Below are 23448 nucleotides of genomic sequence, written 5' to 3'. Positions count from 1 at the left end.
AAACAGATAACTGGAAAAAGCAAGTTTCCTATCACCATGGTGACTAGGGAAGCCATTGACCTAGCACCTTCTTACTCCTGGGCCAAAGGCTGACATGTGGACCCAAATCTTTTGTACTTCTCTTCAGGGTTCCAAGCTATGCAGCTACAAATACTCAGTGCAGGTGACAGAGCACATCAGTGGGCCCAGAGACACGTGTATGTGTGAGCTGCAGTGAGGAGGGCAGTTGGGAGGGGATGTTGGTCTGCTTCGACTGGCCCATGCTTCATATGGCCGAGACCTACATCCTTGGAGTTCAGTGTGATTTTTCTTTAAAGCTGTGCCAAACATTTTTAATAGACACCTGGATTCCATCTCCACTGTTTGTTTAGGGTCTGCTGGGCCTCAGCTAACATGTCACTGCATTTTCCATCTCCACCAACAGAACCACTTCGCCTCTGCCAAACCACTTCTAAGGGCAGAATAAGTTTTCAGAAGCTCTCCTCTGCTGACTGCATAAATGCCCCAGATGACCATCGGTTTCCTTACACAAGACTGTTAATAAACCTTTATCACTGTAAACAAAAAAAAAAGGTTCTCACTGTTCTACTCTTCCATGAAACCTGCAGTGGGTCAGGGTTCAATGAAGGAAGCCAGGCAGGAGTCCCATCCACTCTGTGAGTTTCCCTGGGAAGCAGAGCTGGGCTTCTCCCTGCTTTCATATCATCAACCCATAATCTCATTACCACCTGCAGCTTTATCAGTTGTAAGCAAAAGAGCAGAAAAATTGTCCAGTACTTGTTGTCTCCTATATTCCTTTCATGTCCCCATTTCCTGACATCTGTCCATGGTATTAAAATTATTATATTCTGAAGAGGAAACAGAAATCTCATATTTCTTGTCCCTTGATGATATACAGTTAAATTCTGTGCCTTCTATTTTCCAGCTTATGTTTTTATTTTAAAACACAATTTTTGGAATTTTAAAACTCATTTAAACTCTCAGGAAAAAGTCATTGAGGAAAATTGAAAACTTTTTTTATTACCATCTTTTGCCTCCTGGGAAGGTACCAAAGTCTATGTGGAAATTCAGAAACCAAGGCTTTACTATTTGTTCTCAGCCACTCGCCCTGAGGTGAGCCTGTGTACAATATGTCCCTGGATCAGCATCATACACTGGGAGGATAAGTAATGAAAAAGATGAGTAGAAAGTGGGAAACCTAGGAAAATACCTGTTTCAGACCCTGACCAACAACTGCCCCTAAAGATGCCCTGGGACCTGCCTGAGCCCAGCAGCTGTGCAGCCTGGGGTCCCAGGAATCTCCCTGTTCTCTGGTGGGTAAGGAGACTGACAGACATGGTGAGTGTAGGCAAACCAGGAGGGTCAGGATGAGCTTCCACACAATGTGATGAACTCCCCCTCTCAGCAAGTGTCGTGCTGAGAGGGCAGGTGGACCCACGCCTCCTGGGGCTTCTGCCACACAAGGGCTGTGCAGCTGCTGGGCCATCACATGTGGTGGCAGACGTGTAGCCAAGGCCTTTATGGTCCAGAGCCCTCAGCTGCCACCTCTCCCCCTGATTCCCCAACATCCTCCTCTTAAGCAGACTCAGAGAATTGGCCATGCCTGCTCCCCAGATAAAACAATGTATTTGGGCAGCTGGGCCACCCAGGCAGGGAGGTTTGTGTTCAGGGCTGTATCACTGTAGGAGGATATTTTGTACCTTGGTGGCAGTAATAAACTCCAGCATCATCAGCCTGCACCCTGCTGATCTTGAGGGTGAAATCTGTCCCTGACCCACTGCCACTGAATCTGTCTGGGACCCCAGAGTCACGGTTGGAAACCCTATAGATGAGGAGCTGAGGAGCCTGGCCAGGCTTCTGGAGAAACCATTGCAAATAGGTGTTTCCATCACTGTGCAGGAGGCTCTCATTGGACCTGCAGGAGATGGAGGCCGGCTCTCCAGGGCTGACGGGCAGGGAGAGCAGGGTCTGCTTCAACACGATTTCCCCACTGAATCCTAAAGTGGCATGAAAAAAAGTCACAATGTCAGGTACAAATATTGCAAGCAATTTTTATAATGTTCTTTTTGCTATGTAATTTAGGTCAAATTACATTTTTGTGTGATTTTGAATCATATCTCAAAATTAGCTAATTTCCAATAAGTACCCAACATCTGCAAGGCCGAGTGATCTTTCACAGTGTACTACACCACTGCCCAAAGCACAGGCTCTTGTTCCTTCTGGAATCTTCCTCACCCTCTCAAATCTAAGCATCGCATACCCAAACTGGAGGACACGTCATATTACCTAACACATAGAAGGCAGTGGTGCCTTTAAGCTGAGCCTCTCCACCTGCCTGTCTTTCTCATCCACCCTCTGCCCTTACCAGGGATCCAGAGCACCAGCAGCCCCAGGAGCTGAGCAGGGAACCCCATGTTGAGAAGTCTGTCAGGTGGTTCCTGATAAGTGGGAGCAGGACTAGATCTGACCTTTTATCTCAGTCCTCCCTTAGGGAAATATGCAAATCTCCTGGTGGGTGCAGCAGGGTGGAAAGAGTCAAAAGGAGACCAGAGGTGGAGCACTTCATGTGAGCAAAATGAAATAAATTGTATTCTGTTTGAAGGAAAAGTAGTAAGGATACAAATATTGGTTTTTGTTTTCAACAAGGTCAGACTATGAAAAAATATGAATTCCAATGTGGCAGAGGTAGTGAGTCTCTCATTCTTAAGAAATTGTCTATTGATGATCTATCAGAGACCCTGAGGATGTAGAGGTGTGTGTCCAGAGTAAACCCTGGGCGGGCCAAGTGGCTCTCCCACCTGGCTCTACCCCACCTGCCCTGGAGAAGGAAGCAGCTCCTCCCTCTACTGCTGACCCAGGGAGGCTCCCAGGGCAGGAGGGACGTGAGGTGTTCTGGGTGTTTGTCTGTTGGCTGCTGCTCCCAGGCTACCGGCTGTTATGTTAGGCGTCAGAGGCAAGTATCTCTTTCCACCTGTGGACAGGATGAACGGTAAATAGATAAATAGTGTGTCTTTACTGTGTGCTGAGTGAATGAATTAATAATTTGGTCAGAACACTCAAACTAAGAGAGCTGAACAGGGAGGAAAACATGACTTTTGGAGAAATGCTGGTATACATGTATACCATGTTGTTTTTTTAACACAAAAATAGTCTTTTGCCCTTTGGTTGCTCCCAATGGCTCCTTTTTCTTCTTCTAAGAGTTCATCAAGAAAATCTCTAGGGAGAATGCATTCTATTAAAAATTTGATCCTCTTCCTAGGAGGTTTTCAGAGGAAATAATAAACACATTGTGACCTAAAAGAGAACTTCTATGACTACTCCTGTATTTATCAAATTAAGTCTCTGTAATGACTATATATAGACTATCGTTTGGAAGGAATACATTGCATTTGAAAATAACCCCAATTCTACAGATGGGAATTTACTTTGTTTAAAATTGTTGATTACTACCATAATACGGCAGTGCCATATTCTCCATTAAATGGTACTTCTATTATCATGGATCAATTCCCAGGTATGAAATTATCTATTTCAAAACACAAATATAAATAGATCCTGATGGAATGCTTTCCATAAGTGTTGCAACAATTTTCAATTTTCCTGTTGTAGCAATGAGTAGGTGTTTTCTTTTCTCAGTATAGGGGTGACTGAAGGAAGAGGGGGACTTCTGGAAATATGGAAATATTTTATGTTACATTTTAGGGCCGTGATTAGAGCAGCTCATTCCCTACCACAGCTTTCTCACCACGTAATGATTGATGGTAACCAGGGCCTGGAACTGCCCCGGGCCCCCTCGCTTTACCTGGAACCAGAGCGACAGGGGGCTGAGGGACTGAGCTAGTTGAGTTGAGAAAAGGGTGTGAGCTAGTTATTAAAGATTGCAGGAGTCAGGGGTTGGCTCTAAGGGACTGAGGCAGTTTTAGCTAATTAGGGCAGGCTGTGCTCCCATCTGAAAGCTGGGATTTCTTCAGTGATCAATCATCCTGTGTATAATTTTATGCATGATTGTTTCTTGTATCACCCAAGAGGACCTGAAAAAATAGATGGCTTTTGTTCCCTGGGCTCACATTGTCTTCTCCTTTCAGGATTAATGGTACAGAGCATATCAAGTTATGGGTAGGAAGCTTATATATATATATACTCATTCATAAAGAATTCTGGATTTGATTTTAGGTAATTCTGAAATTTATGAAGACAAATAGGTCAGCAAAATATATAACATAGTTTGTTCTAAGACTATGTTGACATTTTAAAATGAATATTCACACCATTGCATTAGAGATCATTGCATCCCCTTGTCTGTCTCAGACATGAAATAGGAAAAAAATCTACATTGCTCGCAGATTCTAAATACTTGGTTTTTAAGATATGATGACAGAACCTGATCATTGATATCTTGAGTATTCTGCATTTTCAGAAGTACGACAAACTCATAAAACACTGGTGAGCACTGGAATCCTCTGCTACATTTTCTTCAAGTACCTGTCTCTCTGAGGGTCCTAAATCCTGACCCCTGACTTGAGGCTGTATTAGTGGGGGAAGCTCCACGAGGGCTGGGTATTCGTGACACAGGGGACTTGAGCTGCTGTGTGTTTTTAGAGGGATACCCACATGTTCATGCCCCTGGGTTACAGCTGAATGTGTGTTTGCCCCCAGGAATTGCTTGTCTGTCATCCTGGTTGTTTTGCTGTCTCTCACATGTCCTGACAGAGATTATTGAGCCCAGGGGACACTATGGGGCCTTGAGTGGTCACTGGGCTCAAGAGTACATTGAGTGAACAGCCTAGAAAGGCAGATACTTTCACATTCCCATTTCCTGACATCTGTCCACAGTATTAAAATTCTTACATTCTGAAGAAGAAAAAGAAGTCGCATATAGTTCTGCCCCTCCATGGCATACAGCTAAATTTTGTGCCCTCTATCTTCCTGTTCATACCTTTTATTTGTAAAACCCAACTTTTGGAATTTTAAAACTCACTTTAACTCTCAGGAGAATGTCATTGAGGCAAGACAAAGACCTTTCCATTTGCATCTTTCATCTCCTGTGAAGGTACAAAAACCAAGGCTTTATTAATTGCTCTCTGCCACTTGCCCTGCGGTGAGCCTGTGTACAATACATACCTGGACCAGCATCATACAGTGGGGGGATAAGTACTGTAAAAGATGAGTAGAAAGTGGGAAACCTGGGAAAATACCAGTTTCTGACCCTGCCAAGAACCTACCCCATAGAGATGCCCTGGGAACTGCCTGAGCCCAGCAGCTGTGCAGCCTGGGGTCCCAGGAATCTCCCTGTTCTCTGGTGGGTAAGGAGACTGACAGACATGGTGAGTGTAGGCAAACCAGGAGGGTCAGGATGAGCTTCCACACGAGGTGACGAACTCCCCCTCTCAGCAAGTGTCGTGCTCAGAGGGCAGGTGGACCCACGCCTCCTGGGGCTTCTGCCACACAAGGGCTGTGCAGCTGCTGGGCCATCACATGTGGTGGCAGACGTGTAGCCAAGGCCTTTATGGTCCAGAGCCCTCAGCTGCCACCTCTCCCCCTGATTCCCCAACATCCTCCTCTTAAGCAAACTCAGAGAATTGGCCATGCCTGCTCCCCAGATAAAACAATGTATTTGTGTAGGTGGGCCACCCGGGCAGGGAGGTTTGTGTTCAGGGCTGTATCACTGTGGGAGGATATTTTGTACCTTGGTGGCAGTAATAAACTCCAGCATCATCAGCCTGCACCCTGCTGATCTTGAGGGTGAAATCTGTCCCTGACCCACTGCCACTGAACCTGTCTGGGATCCCAGAGTCACGGTTGGAAACCTTATAGATCAGGAGCCGAGGAGCCTGGCCTGGCTTCTGGAGAAACCAATTCAAATAGGTGTTTCCATTACTGTGTACGAGGCTCTCACTGGACCTACAGGAGATGGAGGCCGGCTCGCCAGGGCTGACAGGCAGGGAGAGCGGGGTCTGTGTCAACACGATTTCCCCACTGGAGCCTAAAGTGGCGAGAGAAAATCAGTGAGGTACAAATATTGCAAGGAATTTTTAAAATTTTCTTTGTGTTCTGTATTTCATGTTAAATCACTTCTTTGTGTGATTCAAAATCACATGCCAAAACGATCTAATTTTTAAAAAGAATCCAATGTTTGCGAGCTCTAGGGATCTTTCACAGTGTACTATACCACTGCCCAAAGCCCAGGCTCTTGTTCCTTCTAGAATCATCTTCACCCTCCCAGATCTAAGCAATGCATGCCCCAGCTAGAGGACAAGTTATGCCACTTATCATTCACACAGAATTCCCATGGAGGGTATTGGTGACCCCAAGCTCAGCCTCCCCACTCCCCTCTCCTTCTCATCCACCCTCTGCCCTTACCAGGGATCCAGAGCACCAGCAGCCCCAGGAGCTGAGCAGGGAACCCCATGTTGAGAAGTCTGTCTGGTGGTTCCTGATAAGTGGGAGCAGGACTAGATCTGACCTTTTATCTCAGTCCTCCCTTAGGGAAACATGCAAATCTCCTGGTGGGTGCAGCAGGGTGGAAAGAGTCAAAAGGAGACCAGAGGTGGAGCATTTCACGTGAGCAAAATAAAATAAAATGTATTCTGTGTTTGAAGGAAAACTAATAAGGATACAAATGATGACTTTTGTGTTGAAGTAGGGTCAGATTATGAAAATATGAATTCCACTGTGGCAGATATAGTTTGTGAGTTCCTCTTATTCTTAAGAAATTGTCTATTGATGATCTATCAGAGACCCTGAGGATGTAGAGGTGTGTGTCCAGAGTAAACCCTGGGCGGGCCAAGTGGCTCTCCCACCTGGCTCTACCCCACCTGCCCTGGAGAAGGAAGCAGCTCCTCCCTCTGCTGCTGACCCAGGGAGGCTCCCAGGGCAGGAGGGACGTGAGGTGTTCCAGGTGTTTGTTGGCTGCTGCTCCCAGGCTACCGGCTGTTATGTTAGGCATCAGAGGCATGTATCTCTTTATACCCATGGATGGGAAGAATGGTAAACAGATAAATAGCTTGTCTTCATTGTGTGCTGAGTGAATGAATTCGTAACTTGATTGGAACACTCAAATTAAGTGAGCTGGACAGGGTGGAAAACCTGATTCTAGGAGCTCAGCTAATATACAGACCATGGAGTTTTTAACACAAAGATAGGCTTTTGTCCTTTGGTTGTCCCCAATGGCACATTTCTCTTATTATAAGATTTAATCAAGAAAATCTCTGTGCATAATGCAGAATTCTAAAAACTTGATCCTTTTCCTAGGAGGTTTTAGAGAAAATAATACACAATATGTACAAAGTCTGTGACTCCTCCTGTATTTATCAAATTAAGTCTTTGTAATGACTATGGACTGTTGTTTGGAAGTAATATATTACACTTGAAAATAACCTAAATTCTAATGATGGGAATTACTTTGTTTAAAATTATTGATTGCCACCCATAATAGACCAGTGTGATGTATATTCTTCAGTAAATGATACTCCTGTTATAATTGATATATTTCCAGTATGGAATGATCAGTGAGGCAGGCGGTAGCTGGTGGGGTGGGTGGAACAGGACACGTTGCCTCCGTAGAGACTGGCCAGGTGGGCCACTGACACCAGGCATTGTGGTCAGCCAGCCAGGCAGGACTTCTCAGAAACCACCCCCTAGAACGGCCAGCCTGAGAAACAAGGGGGATTTCTGATCCCAGCCCAGCCCTAGCAACAGGTCCTTGGCAACAAGGTGGGCTTCCTCTTTTCCAGTGCTTATAATCCCTTAGACACTGCAGCCTAAATGGCCTTCTTGGGGCCCTGCCTGATTGGCAGGATATCTTCTCTTTTCACTCATTAAAAGCTTTGCTGGTTGCTCCATATTCTTGTCTTTTTGCTTCATTCTTCATCTCCTCCAAGACAGTGATCCCAGGAAAAACAGCATCTTAGCTGGTTACATTAGTTCAATAACATAAATAAGAATAGATCCCGACAGAATGCTTTCCATTGGTGCTGTAACAGTTTTCCTTTTATGGCAGGGAGTAAGAGTTTTCTGAGTATAGGGATGTCTGAAGGAAGAGGGACCTTAAGGGAAAATGGACCAAAATAGGTACTGAAAACATTTGGCGTTATTTTCCAAGGTGGTGTTTAGAGCAGCGTATTCCCTACCACATCTGTCTCACCATGTAGTGACTGTTGTTACCCAGGAACTGGAATTGCCCCAGGCCGCCTTTCCTTACCTGGAACCCAGAGCAGCAGGAAGCTGAGGGACTGAGCGAGCTGACTTGCAAAAAGGGTTATGAGGAAGATTCAAAGTGCCAAGGGTTGGCTCTCAGGGACTGAGTGAGGGCAGTTTCAGCTGACTGGGTGCAGTCTGGGTTCCCATCTCAGCTTTCTTCAGTGATCAGCCTGTGGATAATTATATGCATAATTGTTTCTTGCATCACCCAAGAGGATATTAAAATACAGATGACTTGTGTTCCCTGGGCTCATATTCTCTGCTCCTTTCAGGCCTAACTGTACAGAACATATCAAGATATGGGTAGGAAGCTTACATATATATTCATTCTTAGAGAATTCTGCGTTTGATTCTAGTTAATTCTGAAATTCATGAAGATAACATATTTCAGCAAAATATGTATTGTAGCTTGTTCTAAGACCACACTGACCTTTTAAAATGAATATTTAGAATCATTGTATTGGAGATCATTGTATCCCACTGTCTGTCTCAGACATGAAATAGGAAAAATATCTACATTGCTCTCAGTTTCTAAATACTTGGTTTTTAAGATATGACGACAGAACCTGAGCTCCATTGATACCTTGAGTATTCAGTGTTTCCAGAAATATGGTGAGCACTGGAATCCTCTACTACACTTTCTTCAAGTACCTGTCTCTCTGAAGGTCCTAAGTCCTGAGCCCTGACTTGAGGCCTATTAGTGGTGGAAGCTCCACCAGGGCATTGAGTTTTTGTTGCCAGGGGAACTGGGCTGCCACCATGTTTGTAGAGGGACACTCATACATTCCTGCTCATGGGTTACGGCTGATTGCATGTTTGCCTGCAGGTGTCACCCTGGCTGCTTTGCTGTCCCTCACAGATCCTGACAGAGGTTATTGGTCACAGGGAACCTTATGGGGCCAAGAAAGGTCACTGGTCTTGGAGTAAATGAACTGGGAGGAACTGGGAAGGCAGATGGCATCATGTGCCATTTCTATATTATCAGTTTGAAATAGCATTTTCATTACTACTAGGTATGTAATATTTAGTTCCCTGTTTACAAGCTATCTTTGTCAAATATTTTTTCATGGTCAGGATAAGAATTTTAAGAAGTTTGAAAGGTTAGAATTGTTATTATGTCCTGACAAATTAGTAAACCACTTTTTCCATTGATGTTTCCTCCTATGATTTCTTTTGATCATTTCCTCCCCCGCGCTCCCCGACCTTTCCATGTTTGTACTCACAGAGTGTGGAGTCTTCAGGGCTCACCACCAAGTCCATGGGCTTTTGTTTCCTTTATGTTTTAATTTCCAATTTGTATTTTATTTTATTCTGGACAGTCCACTGACTTAATGTTCCAGCTCACTAAATGCATCTCCATATCCCTCCATTATTAACCAAAACTTCTAAACTTGCATTTTCTTAATAGTCTGTGTATTTACATAGCTACACTTAATTGTTTCGGATAACATTCTAATTATTAAAGGTTTCCTTCTGTTTCCTCTGCCACTTTTTTAGTTTCCAATTTTCAACATATTTTATGTTTTATTAAGATTGCATTTCCATGAGTATAAAGGTGATTATTAATTCTTTGTTTATGTATCTTTGTATTTAATTTTGATATTATTTTATTTTAATTGAGATAAAACACACAGAGTATCTCAAATATTCCAGATACCTTCATCCTTCTCCATCCTGGTCAATGACTGTCCCCAACTTCAACTAATGTAACTGTTACTCTGAAATATATCACATAGTCTTGTTTCTCCTTGGTTTCAACTTCATTAGAATTGAAGTCATATTCTTTTGCTTCTACTTTTATCTCTCATCATCATGTCTTTGAGATGCATCTTTTGACGTTTAGCTGAGTGCTCTTATGTATTACTATAAATTTGTTCCATGAATATTTCCCAATTTAGCTATACATTCATAATTGATAGACATTTGGATTATATCCATTTTGGCTATAAAAATAAAAGCACTATGGATCAACATGTCACTTGGTACATGCAAAATCTGCTTAACTTTGATATGTATTCAATTTGTAGTGCCACAGATTTGCCTCAATTGTCTTACTATGCTTCCCACAAAGTAAGAATGATGAGGATGATCTATCAATTAGTTCTCCCTTCTTTCTGGACTAGTGGGTGGCAGCTCTCTGGGCCCTCTCCATTTTTGCTGACGACAAGGCTGTTGCACCATAACCAGGTAGCCTGGTGCTGATGGGACTGATGCACCTTCTGCAACCATTTCCCCTGACTTTTCCAATACTTCTTACACAGACTTGGAGAATATATTGTGATTCCTCCCCAAACAACACATGTGGGCAGCTGGGCCACCCCAGGAAGGAAGGTTTGTATTCAGGGCTGTATCATGTGGGAGGATGTTGTATATATTGCATTTAGTAATAACCCCCAGCATTGTTAGCCTCCACCCTGCCGATTTTAAGTGTGAAATCTATCCCTGAAGTGCTGCCACTGAACTTGTCTGGAATTCCAGAGTCCCTTTTGAAGCGCAATATAGATCAGGAGCTGTGGAACCTGCCCTGCCTTCTGCAAGTAGGTGTTTCCATCACTATGTAGGAGGCTCACACTAGACCATCAGGAGATGGAGGCCAGCTCTCCAGGGCTGACAGGCATGGAGAGTGGGGTCTGCATCAATGTTATGTTCCCACTGGATCCTAATATTGTGAGAAAAAATTAGAAAATCAGGTACAAATATTGCAAGCAATTTTTATTATTTTCTTATTGATATGTATTTCAGTTTAAATCACTTTTTGTGTGTGATTTTGAATCATACCCCAAAACTATGCAATTTCAAAAAAGAACACAGGACTTGTGAGGCCTAGAGATCTTTCACAGTGTACTACACCACTGCCCAAAGCACAGGCTCTTGTTCCTCTTGGAATCTTCCTCACCCTCCCAGATCTAAGCATTGCATGTCCCGACTGGAGGACAAGTCATACCATCTATCATGCAGACAGAACTCACATGCAGGGCAGTGGTGTCCCCCGAGCTCAGCCTCTCTACCCGCCTCCCCTCTCATCTGCCTCTGCCTTACCAGGGATCCAGAGCATCAGCAGCCCCAGGAACTGAACATTGAACCCCATTTTGAGATGTTTGTCTGATGAGAGTCCTGATAATTCAGAGCAAGACTAGACCTGACCTTCTATCTCAGCCTTGCACGGAAGGTCCTTTGTAAGGAACAGGATGCAAATCTGTTGATGTGGGTAGCAGTGTGGAGAGAGCCAAAGAGAGGGTGGGGGACTCCTAGGTGAGGAGAGTAACAGAAACTGTTTGCTTAGTTTATTATGAAACCAACAGAGATGAAATCTATGCTACCTAAGAAGGAGAAAAGGTACATTTAAATGTTTCCTTCTGTTTCCTCTACCAGATGTCCAGTTCTTTAGGTTTTTCACAGGCATATTTAAAGAAATTTGATTCATTGTTATTCATTTATTTATTTGTTTTTAATTAAACTATCATTGACATACAATCTTATGATGGTTTCACAAAAACAACACAATTGGTTTCAACATTCACCCATATTGTCAAGTCCTCACCCCTCTTTTGCAGTCACTATTAGCATAGTAAGATGTTACAGAGTCATTACTTTTGTTCTCCGTGCAGAACTGCCCTCCCCGTGACCTACCTACATTGTGATTGCAAATTATAGTCCCCCTGAATCTCCTTCTCTCTTCCTCCCCGCCCTCCCAATTACTCTCTTTTGGTAACCACTAGTCCCTTCTTGGAGTCTGTGAGTCCACTGCTATTTCATTTCTTTGGTTTTGCTTTTGTTGTTATGCCTTACAAATGAGTAAAATCATTTGGTATTGTGTTTCTCATGCTGGCTTACTTCACTGAGAATAATACCCTCTAGCTCAATCCATGTTGTTGCCAATGGTAGGACTTCTCTTCTTTTTATGGCTGAATAATATTCCATTGTGTATATGTACACTTCTTCTTTATCCATTCATCTATTGATGGACCCTTAGGTTGATTTTGTATCTTGGCTATTGTAAATAGTGAAGCAATAAAAACTGGGGTGCATATGTCCTTTTGAATCAGGGGTCTTCTTTTCTTTGGGTAAATTCCTAGGAGTGGAATTACTGGGTCAAATGGTATTTCTAGTTTTCGTTTTTTGAGGAACCTCCATATTGCTTTCCACAGCAGTTGTACCACTTTACATTCCCACCAACAGTGTAGGAAGGTTCCCCTTTCTCTACATCCTCGACAACATTTGTTGTTTCTTGATTTTTCGATATTGACCATACTAATCTGTGTGTGGTAGTATTGCATTGTGGTTTTAATTTGCATTTCCCTGGTGATTGCTATGTAGAGCATCTTTTCATGTGCCTATTGACCATCCAGATTTCTTATTTGGAGAAGTGTCCATTCAGATCCTTTGTCTATGTTTTTAATCGTGTTATATGTTTTTTGGGTGTTGAATCATGTGAGTTCTTTATATATTTTTGGATGTTAACCCCTTATCAGATAAGTCATTTATGAATATATTTTCCCATACAGTAAGATGCCATGTTGTTCTGCTGATGATGTTTGTTGCTGTACAGAAGCTTCTTAGTTTGACGTAGTCTGATTTACTCATTTTTTATTTTGTTTCCCTTGCCTAAGCAGATGTGTTCAGGAAAAAGTTGCTCATGTTTACATTCAAGAGATTTTTGCCTATGTTTTTTTCTAAGAGTTTTATTGTATCATGAGTTACACTCAGGTCTTTGATTTATTTTGAATTTACTTTTGTGCATGGATTTAGACAAAAATTCAGTTTCATTCTCTTACATGCAATTGTCCAGTTTTCTGATAACCAGTGGTTGAAGAGGATGTCTTTTCCCATTTGTATATTCATGGCTCCTTTATTGTACACTAATTTACCATGTATGTGTGGACTTATAGATGGGCTCTCTATTCTTTTCTACTGGTCTATGGGTCTGTTCTTGAGCCAGTACCAAATTGTTTCAATTACCATCTCACAGGCATAGTTTACACTTCTCTTTAATAATGTTTAGTTGTTTTTGTAAATACAGGGTGTTTCCCATTTTCTCATTCATGTTTGTTTGTTTGTTTGAGAGTCTGGCTTTGATCTGTTTTATTCTTTTTAATTGGGAGAGAACACACAAAGCATAAAGGAAAGAAATCCTAAATATGCAACTGAATCAAGCTTTATGTACTCTCCAGATGAAAGTAAAGAAGAATCATACTCTTCAGGTCCTCCCTCATGTATCTTCCCAGTCACTGTTCCCCTTGACACAACAAAGGTACTATCATCCTGACATCCATCACAGAAATGTGTTTTTTCCTGCATTTGGATGTCATGTCAATGGAAGTAAGCATTTTCTTTGTTTCTGTTCTGGTTTCTAACTTGTTTCTCTGTTATTTTTAAGGCCTTCATTCCTTCTTGTGTGTTTAAGTTCCAGCCCCCTGTTGTTTCCTGGGATTCTGAATGATTTCCTTGTTAATTTCTTACACAGCATATAGTGTAGTAATACCTTCTCTTCAGTTCTGGTTATCAAGGAATGATAAAGAACCAAGAGAGTTTAGCATATTAATTATGCATTTCTAAGTGTGATTTTGCTCTGTAATTTGACAAAAAGGTCAGAGGACAGATTCAAGAATATTTTAGAATCATGTCACCTGTTGATAAAAGAAATGCTACTATAATGTTTGTTGGATTGACTGAGAGAGACTAAAATACACTATGAAATGAATGTGATCAAAGTTCACAATTGTCCCTCCCTGAGATTTTGATATTATTCCTTGAACTAGACTGAGTGCTGTCCCTTAAGGCCCATTTGAAGACAAATGGTATTATCCCTGTTAAATTTTCAGCCATTCATTCTGTTTTATGCTTGTTTACTGGTAGTTATTTGTTTTCTCTGTAAATCATAAGGGCTCTGTCCTATGTGATGAGGGTGTCAAATTGATTTCACCATAAAATGAAAAAAAAACCTCAAAGTAATATCTCATTCCTAGAAGTCATACCATGAATGACGATTTAGAGATAAAAGGAATTGTATGGGATGCAATGCTTCAATTTTTTTACAGTCAGAAAACATATTGCCATCATACCATTTGGACCTCCACTTAGAAACCATAATTCCAGGTGAACACACCAATTGGTGTGTGAGTTAGAAATAAAGATTATAAAGAAAATTCCTCAAAACAGATGAGGTAGTATATCTCATCCTGGACACCAGTTTCTGTTGGGGAGTAACTGGAGTTATTTTAACCCATTTCATTCATAAGATAACTATATGCATGCATCAAAAATATATATGCCCATGGTATGTATTATACACATATTTACTTATGTACAAACATATTTATATATTCAACTTTATGAAATTTGGATGTGATCATTTATAATAAATCCGTACTATGCATAAAAACTGTCATTACTATTATACTGTAACATATGGATAACTTTTGTCAGATGATTGCACATATGTAGTAATTTTTACTCTTTTTATTTAAAGCATTTATTTTTTTAAAACAATTACTTATGTTTTTATATTTCCTTATGAATGGATTGCCAAGTGTAGGGAAAATAGAAGCTCCATGGCCAGGATCCTCACCTGATCCTCATCTGCTTGCCCACTGTCCATATGCAATGATGTAATATGTGGCCTTCATTGCGGGTGCATGCTCACACATGTGTTGGCAATAATCCTTTATTGCCTGTGTTGCTATACAAAGAGCTCTGCCATGTGCTCAGGGTAAATCCAGGAGTGGAGGAGGAGCCTGGGGGAACACAGAGTTAAAGATGACATTGCTACATAAAGAGCTCTGCCCAGTGCTGTGTGTCCTGCAGTAGAGAGGAATGGCTGGTGGAGACAGAGGCTGAGGGGAACTGAAGACCTGCTGGATGCAGGCATGACCCTAGTGTTCGACTTGCCATCACAAGAATAAAGCTTAGTATAAACCCTTTAACCTCAAAGCATTCCATTGTCACTTTTCAGTCTCACTGAATCTAGAGCGAACTTCTCCAGAACTGGGAACCCCTTCTGGACTGGAGATACACTAGGAACTCATTTTTATTCCACTGGTTTTAATAAAATCTACCCTCATCCTCAATGTGTGTATTTGTACATGTTGTATCTGTCAGATTTTATAAAATAACAGTTTGTAGTGTTGGGGAGTAAGAAATTTCCTCTACCCCTCAAGGTTCGTTCTTCTACGTGTTCTAAGAATTAAATTGACATGAGACAAATTAACAGGAGAAATAAACCAAAGTTTAATTATGTCAGAAGAGGTATTGCATAGACATATATTGCAAAGACAGTCCATAAAAATGAGGCATATATATCATTCTGAACAAAGAAGTAGGTGGTAGGGGTCTGACCCTACCACCTGGAATTCATACTCTTTGAAGGGTATGAATGTTTGGTAAACAAAATTCTTGATGGGACCCCAGAAATAATGGGGCACAGAGAAATCTGAAAAGGCCTTGTCACATTCCTTCCTGTCTATCACCCTTAGTTCATGAAATAATACAGCCTATCCACGGTGCTGTCAATCTCCTCCTGGAGCTGTTCCTCCATCTCAGTTCTTTGTCTGCAGTTGTGGGGTGGGGGAAGGTCGAAGGATCTTCCTTTTGGGCTTTGTTTTTTTCCTCAAAATAATCTGTATGACAAAGTGGCACATCTTGGGGTGGCCTGCACTGTCCCTACCGTAACAAACCATCCAATACTTGGTGGCATATAATACCAAGTGTTTATTTCTTAGAGTAAAGGATGTTCATGTTAACCATAATTTGGATGCTCCAGTCAGGACTCAGCTGGGTGGTTCCTTTGCAGGCAATGCGATGGTGTCCACCTATGCACTGTGGTTGATCTGGGGCCAAGACTGGAGGTATGGGTATGGTAACAACCCAAGGAATGTCACACTTATGGAAAGTTACAGACAGGCACAAATTCCCCCTGAACAAACGGCACAAGCAAATGTAAGCCAAATCATCTCCAACACAGTTGCATATAATTTCAAATATTCTTAGGTCTTCATAATTGTACAGGTTTTGATGACAATTAATTCATTTATTGTTTAAGGAATGTGACCTGGCACTTACAATCTAAAAGAAATTTTAAATTTATTTTGTGTATAATTAGAAAATATATTTGAATGTTTCAACATGTGACTTTACATAGATTTTTTTTTTAAGTTGAAGTGGGGAAAAAAGCCCCTCTAGCTGTAGTAAATATGTTCTAAAACAGATTCTGTTTTACTCAGGAGTTTTCATGTTATAAAACCTGACATGATGATGACAGTTGAGAGCACATCCAAATGAATTCTGGGGTCTTCCACCAGCTGGCAAACATCTGAGAGACGTGACACTAAGAACCCTGGGGTCTGTGTGCTGTCTGCCCCACCATCACAGTCACTGGTAAGAGCACACTGCCCAGAACCCTTGTTCCTCCCTGCTTTCCTCTAGAGCTACCAGTGAGGGACTCTCCCTGAGATTTGGGAGTCAGAAGAGGTCGCTTCAATGCCATCCAGCAGCACCTGCAGGAAGATGTGGGGACAGAGGCGGGGAGTGGAGACTCCCCTGTGGGGTGAGGGATCCTCAGCACCTCCTCCAGGAGGCCTCCCACACAGGCCTGAGCCCAGGTGTTTAGGAGCCTCTAACTCCAAGGTAACATGTTCTCTGGCTTCTGGGGACCACTAGGGGATTATCCATTTCTTGTATATGCTTCTCTTATTATTAAATCACCAGGTTTGAAAGAAATGCAGTGTAGACATGAATTCCCTATAGGAAGCAGTTCCTGCTTGGAATACATATCATTTGCTTCTCTTGCACTGGGACTTCCAATACTATGTAGAAGAAAATCATCAAGACTTTGGAAACATTTTGGAAACATACCTCCTCTTTAAGTTTTTTGGAAGTTGGAGTAAAATAGGTATTAAGTCTTCTTTGAAGTTTGGTAGAATTCAGTAGTGAAGCTCTTTGGTTCCAACCTTTTGTTTGTTGTGAAGTTTGTGATTACTGACTTGAAGAGATGTAATTTATGATGAGAAAGGGATTGTGAAATGCAATGAACATAGACAGCTAGTGCAAATATATGGGCCCCTGCTGCTATCAATTTTGCTACTATTATTTTTATTACACAATGTGGTTGTATGTGGTTTGTGTGTTTGTGATCCTTTTCATCTTCTGAACATATTCCTGGAGAAGATTTTGTCCCCTCTCAGAGTTGTAGCTAAAATAAAAAATAATTAAATTTATGTCTTAGATTGAGGATTTTTCATGTTTTAAAATAAGAAAAAAACATTTTGACAACTTCAGGAAACTAGGAACTTTTTCAACAGAAAATGCTGCTATTACTATATTGGCCTACATCTTCATGGTTCTCCAGTTTAAGAACACACTATTTTAAACAATATATTTCCTGTGTTCTTTTACATTTCCTGTGTGGATACATCAGAGGGTTAAAAATAAATGGTGAAGTTTCCAATTTCATTATCGACTTAGGTTGGTTAAGACTACAAAATCATTAGGCAAATTCTCAGTTGAAATTATCAGTAAACCTCAATTGGCACTACATTTGATAGTAAAGGAATCTGGGTATTTAAGCTACTGAGAAGCCCACAGCAGAACCCATAAGGAAAGGTCTGACCCAGGCACTTGCTTACATCACTAGAACCTAATTTCTTCTACCTCCTCATTTTGACTTCCACTGTTCTAGTTCCATGTTAAGGGAAGCTTTAGTGAGGATGTCAACAGCTTCTCTTGCTAAATGTTCTTTGTAGTAGATGGGATTCATTCCTCCTTTTCTATCAAGAACTCTGAGGTTTTCTCCGTATGGTCAAGCTCCAGTAATGAGCATTCTTGGCAGGTCACTGCGGTTTGCTATTGAAAGCCGTATCTACAGTGGAAAAGCCCATCTACTGTTCTGCATTTCAGCCATGGAATTGGCTTGGAATCAGCATCCTCAGTACTAAAAAGTCTACCAAGTAGCAATTGAGAGCTTTGGAAGGATAAAATACAGAGGTTCAGGAGGAGAGGACACACACGTCTTTCTGCGATCTGTAAGCACTGCCCTGAGTTAAGGATTACAGTGGATAAAGATAAACACTTAAGGAAGGAGTCACTATAAATGTGAGGCACATGAGGATAAATGTTTATCTTTTGTATCAAAATGAAAAATTAATTCATTTGTTTAAAAAATTGAAAAGGATAAATTGAAAGATGGTCCTTTCTTCTAATAATGAAAATTAAAATACAAACGTGCTCTGATAAAACTGTGTTCAGGTGATTTTCATGAATAGTGTCCAAGTACAGATCTGTCAATCACTTGTGTCGTGGGTGGTTTCGTGCTGCAGGAACGTTGTGAAATGAATGATCACTGTCTTTGATCAAGAGATAATTTGTACACCTGATAATTAATGAGCCTACAACTGACTTTATTCTTCCAAAAAACACAAATGTTAAATTGTACTCATAGTTGGCATTTCCTCTGACTCAGCTGATGCTGAATGCTAAGGATACACTAAATCATCTGCACACACCCCATCACCCCATTTTTCCTGAGCAATGACATTGCTCCAGGGTAGAGACTTTGTGAGAGTGGTGTAGGAGCAACTTCAGAAATGTTATTTGTTTCTCGTCTGCTCTTCCGAAAATGAAAGCTCTATGGGGTCAAAGGTTCTGATGGAATTCAAACGGCCTTTGCTTAGGACAGTTTATGGTAAAGCTATTTGTATAATTCTATAAATACTTTTGGTTTCGGAGCAAAAATAAACAAAAAAACTGTTCTAGTGGTGCTGGGGCTGAAGCTATTTCACTTTTACCCCTAGGGGGAGCTGTGCCACCTTAGGTTGGTGGGAGACAGAAAGGAGACGACTTCAAGTGGTTGGAGAAACTGGTTGACCCAGAGATTAGTGACCCGGGTGGTTCCTTGCTATGTGGGGTTCATTTTCTGATATAGTGTATGTGTTGAAGGAAACATGAAAGGTCTGGCTTGGACTTGTTGAGATGCTTATGAGTTGTCCAAGAGGAACTTCAAAGATGGATTTGAACTCAAAAAAGAATCTGAGATCGAGATAAAAATCTGTGCAGTATATCCTCATTCTGTCCTGGGACATGACTATGTTTCATGTACTGGCAGCATCTTTATAGGTTCCCGATGTGTTCCTCACAATTACATATATGCAACTATACACTAGGTTTTCAAGTTTCCTTCAGCTGGTTTGAAAAAAATACAGTCAATACTGAAAACATTATATATTTGAGAATTTTTCTGGACTGTATTGAGAATCACAGCTTTAAGGTGCCTTTGGGCCTTGTCTGGGCACTATCACATTTCCTGGCACTATCACATTTCCTGGGTGACGGCATTTTTGTTTCCTTCTTCCCACTATTTGCCTTCACAGCTCACTGAACAGGCACTGTGCAATCACACTGCCCACTGCTTTGCAGGGGCTCCTGGGGGCCCAGTCTGGCTGCTTGGAACTCTATCAAAGGGGCTTCCTGCAGGTGGGGCCTGAGGGTCAGACAGGTGAGCAGAAGCAGGATGGTGCCCCAACCCCAGCTCCTCATCTTCCTGGTGCTCTGGGCCTCAGGCGATAGTTTTAGTGGAGAAATGACTTTATAAAATTGGAAATAGATTTTCCCATGCAGAACAAATAGAATATTTAATCTAAAACAGTCCATTGTTTATTATAAATAAGATAGCTTACATTGTACACATACAAATTTGTGTGTATTAATGATGGCATGTATAGTCACTCTCCATTTGAGACTGCAGGCATCTCTGGGGACATCGTGATGACCCAGTCTCCAGCTTCCCTGGCTGTGTCCGTAGGAGAGAGGGTCACCATCAACTGCAAGTCGAGCCAGAGTCTTCTAATCAGCTCCCACCAGAACAACTACTTAGCCTGGTACCAGCAGACACCAGGACAGGCTCTGAAACTGCTCATTTCATGGGCATCCACCCGGATATCTAGCGTGCCTGGCTGGTTCAGAGGGTAGTGGGTGTGGGACAGATTTCACTCTCACCATCAGCAGCTCCCAGGTTGAAGATACAACTTACTACCATCAGCAGGATTACAGCTATCCTCCCATACTGCTTCAGCCTCAAACACAACCCTCATCCACAGCGTGTCCCCATGGCCTTAAGCCATTGCATCTCTGCTGCACCGGCTGCACCCTTCCTGCTCAGGCCTCTGTCCCCTTAGCTGGATGAGATGGTGGCCTCCTGGCACTATTATGGAACAATGGACAGATTAGCCTATCTCGTGTCTCTTGCACAAGGAAGTCATTATAAAAGTCCCTATAATGACCTGTTGTGGATACTTCTCTGTGCTGTCCAGGATATTTTACATCTGTTGAACCTGTGTTACTTCAAAAGATGAATTTGTATTCTTGACACAGCAATGTCTTCAACTGCATCTTGTGAAGGGTTTCGTGTCCATCACACCCTGATGGATCAACTATCCCTGCTCTGTGCCTGATGACTCTGAACTTCCCATTTTATTCATTTCTGTGTCCCCCGTTGTCATTCTCACTCCCTGGTCTTGGGAGCTTCCCAGGGTGCAATGCTCAGTCCCTTATTTTCAAGTGCTTCCCCATCAGACCTTAGCCTGCTTCTCTAACTCATCTGCCCCCAGTATGCTGGGCATCTCCTATTCTGAGTCTCTGCCTTTCCACCTAATGGTTTCTGTTTCTGATCTGGCTTCTTTACTCCATTCCATTACTCTGGGTCCTTCTTATTTTATAAATAAAATTCTCATACTCCATTTCCTCCTTGTACTGTTTTATAATTACAGATCATGGTGTTCTATATCCTTGACAGATGACAGCCACTAATGTGAACTCTAAATGTGTGCCACCATCTCTGTGACTCTGATGTATGAATCACTGATAACCTACTGACTTTGAAAAATTAAATCTAAGCCATAGTTTTTAAAATCTTATGTTGCCCGACCTCACTTTCCTGTTAGATACCATTATCAGTATGCTCATGTCATACCACCTGTAGGTAGTGTTCTAGATGATCAACAAGTGTTAGAACATTTAGCAGGCTGCACTGTGACTCTTGTGTCTGTGGGGACATGCTGAGAAAGTGTTCTCCAAATGCTGGCTTAATGACCAGTCTTTAGGCAAAAGAAGAATAATTTAGGGGTGCTGTTAAGATGCAGGATCCCATATGTAATGTCTGAGAACAATGCTCTTTAAGAACAATTTATACCTGGAGAAAACATTTTTTGCACAATACTCTCAGGATTGCAATGTTTACTCAAGCTTGAGTTACTAGTTACTAGTTACTAAAAAAATAATGTTGCTCGAAAAAAGACAGGTGTACACTCAAATAGGATTCTAGGCTTTACTGGTGCTAAGAAAAATCCCAATCTATTATCTGTGCCTCAGATTACATATGTCCAAAAGGGTACATAATGCTCCATTTAGCAAATGATGGAAATCATTTAATGTGATTTCATATGATTATAGTTTTCAAAATGTCTGTTCCACATAGTACATAGTTACCAAAGTGAATTTCTTTTCTGAGCTTATTAATGATTTACATTTGCATCTCTTTCCTTGGCTTATGACATAATTTATTCCACTATTTTCTTTTACCTTTCTGATACTCTTTTTCTTCTCATTATACTATGGTTATGAGGACATACATGACTTCAAAGAGAGAGGGGGTGATAGGTGCCATGGTTTAAATGGCATGATATTCAGAGCTGAGCATTCTTAGGGGTGAAGGAGGAGAATGGTCTGGGAGGGGCAGTGGGCAGCAAGGTAGCACACTTAATGGCACCATGTAGTCAGTGGTCCTGGGATGCAGGACAGGAAACGACCCCATGAGAGGGTGGCAGGCGAATGAGCTTCCTCAGGGAGAGCCAGGTTGTGGAGGTGAGGAGCAATTTCAGAGAAAGGGTTGAGCTCTTCAGGACTGAGGTAACCAATATACCTCAACTTCTCATCACTTGTGGCTATTCAAATTTAATTTTAAATGGATTAAAATGTATATTTAAAAACATGAGTCCTCAGGTATGCTGGGCACATGTCAAATGCTCAGTAGCTACAGGGGCTGGTCTCTGGCTCCAGCAGCCGCTGTGCTGCCCAGCACACACAGAGAGCACATCCATCGCTGCATACTTTCTACTGGGCAGTGCTGTTCAAGGAATGGTAGGAGAGCAAAGGAGAAATTTTGTAGATTTTTCAAATATTATTGAGGGTCAGGGAGGGGAGAAAGATGGACAAGTAGGAATTTTATTTCAACTACTAGTTTTTAAGAATATGATTATTTATCTCTCAAGGCATGAGTGTCCTAATTCTTGATAATCAACACATTTGATGAGCCTCTTTTATGCAAGTCCCAATTCTTGATTTTTCAACATTACACAGTAACCTCTTGCTCCATACCATTTCTGTGCTGAGAGTCCTTGTTGTGCAAAAAGATAACTGGAAAAAGCAAGTTTTCTATCACTGTGGTGACTAGAGTAGCCATTGACCTGGCATCTTCTTACTCCTGGGTCAAAGGCGGACATGTGGACTCAGGTCTTTTGTACTTCTCTTCAGAGTTCAAAGCTTTCGAGCTGCAAATGCTCAGTGCAGGTGACAGAGCACATCAGCGGAACCAGAGGTCCAGGTGTGTCTGGCAGTAGTGAGGAGGGCAGTTGGGAGGGAACGTTGGTCTGCTTGGACTGGCCCATGCCTGCACAAGGACTAGACCTGCATCCTGGAGTTCAGGGTGATTTTTCCTTAAAGCTGTGCCAAACATTTTAAATAGATACCTGCATCATGAGCATTGGACTCCATCTCCACTGTTTGTTTAGGGTGTGCTGGGCCTCCTGGCTAACACATCACTGCGTTTTACATCCCCCAACACAATCACTTTGCGTCTGCCAGGCCACTTCTTAGGAAAGAATAAGTTGTCGGAAGATCTCCTCTGCTAGGTTGCATAAATGCTTCAGATGGCCACAGATCTTCTTACACAGGAATGTTAATAAACTGTTAATCATTGCAAACAGAAAACCACTCTCACTGCTCTACTTTTCCATGAAGCCTGCAGTGGTCAGGGTTCAACGAAGGGAGCCAGGCAGGAGTCCCATCCACTCTGTGAGTTTCCCTGAAAAGCATAAATGAGCTTCTTTCTGCTTTCATATCGTCAACCCACAATCTCATTACCACCTGCAGCTTTGTCAGTCATAAGCAAAAGAGCAGAAAAATTGTCCAATAGTTGATGTCTCCTATTTTCTCTTTATATTCCCATTTCCTGACATCTGTCCATGGTATTAAAATTATTACATT

General features: G+C 41.9%; 1 protein-coding gene and 1 gene segment (V, D, J or C); both read right to left on the bottom strand.

The window, feature by feature from the left end:
• Window positions 1-23448, bottom strand: part of LOC118971267 (immunoglobulin kappa variable 2-28-like) — a 628396-nt gene that overhangs the window by 400632 nt on the left and 204316 nt on the right.
• LOC108389056 (interleukin-1 alpha) overlaps window positions 14552-23448 on the bottom strand; it is a 163962-nt gene continuing 155065 nt past the window's right edge. Inside the window, exon 8 of the transcript XR_012133318.1 lies at window positions 14552-17386. The gene's annotated coding sequence lies outside the window, so the exon portion shown is untranslated. The remainder of the gene's footprint in view (window positions 17387-23448) is intronic.

Source organism: Manis javanica, chromosome 1, assembly GCF_040802235.1.
Source record: "Manis javanica isolate MJ-LG chromosome 1, MJ_LKY, whole genome shotgun sequence".
Classification (NCBI taxonomy): domain Eukaryota; kingdom Metazoa; phylum Chordata; class Mammalia; order Pholidota; family Manidae; genus Manis; species Manis javanica.
The sequence above is the reverse complement of the archived record's forward strand: the minus strand, read 5'-3'. Positions and strand labels throughout refer to the sequence as shown.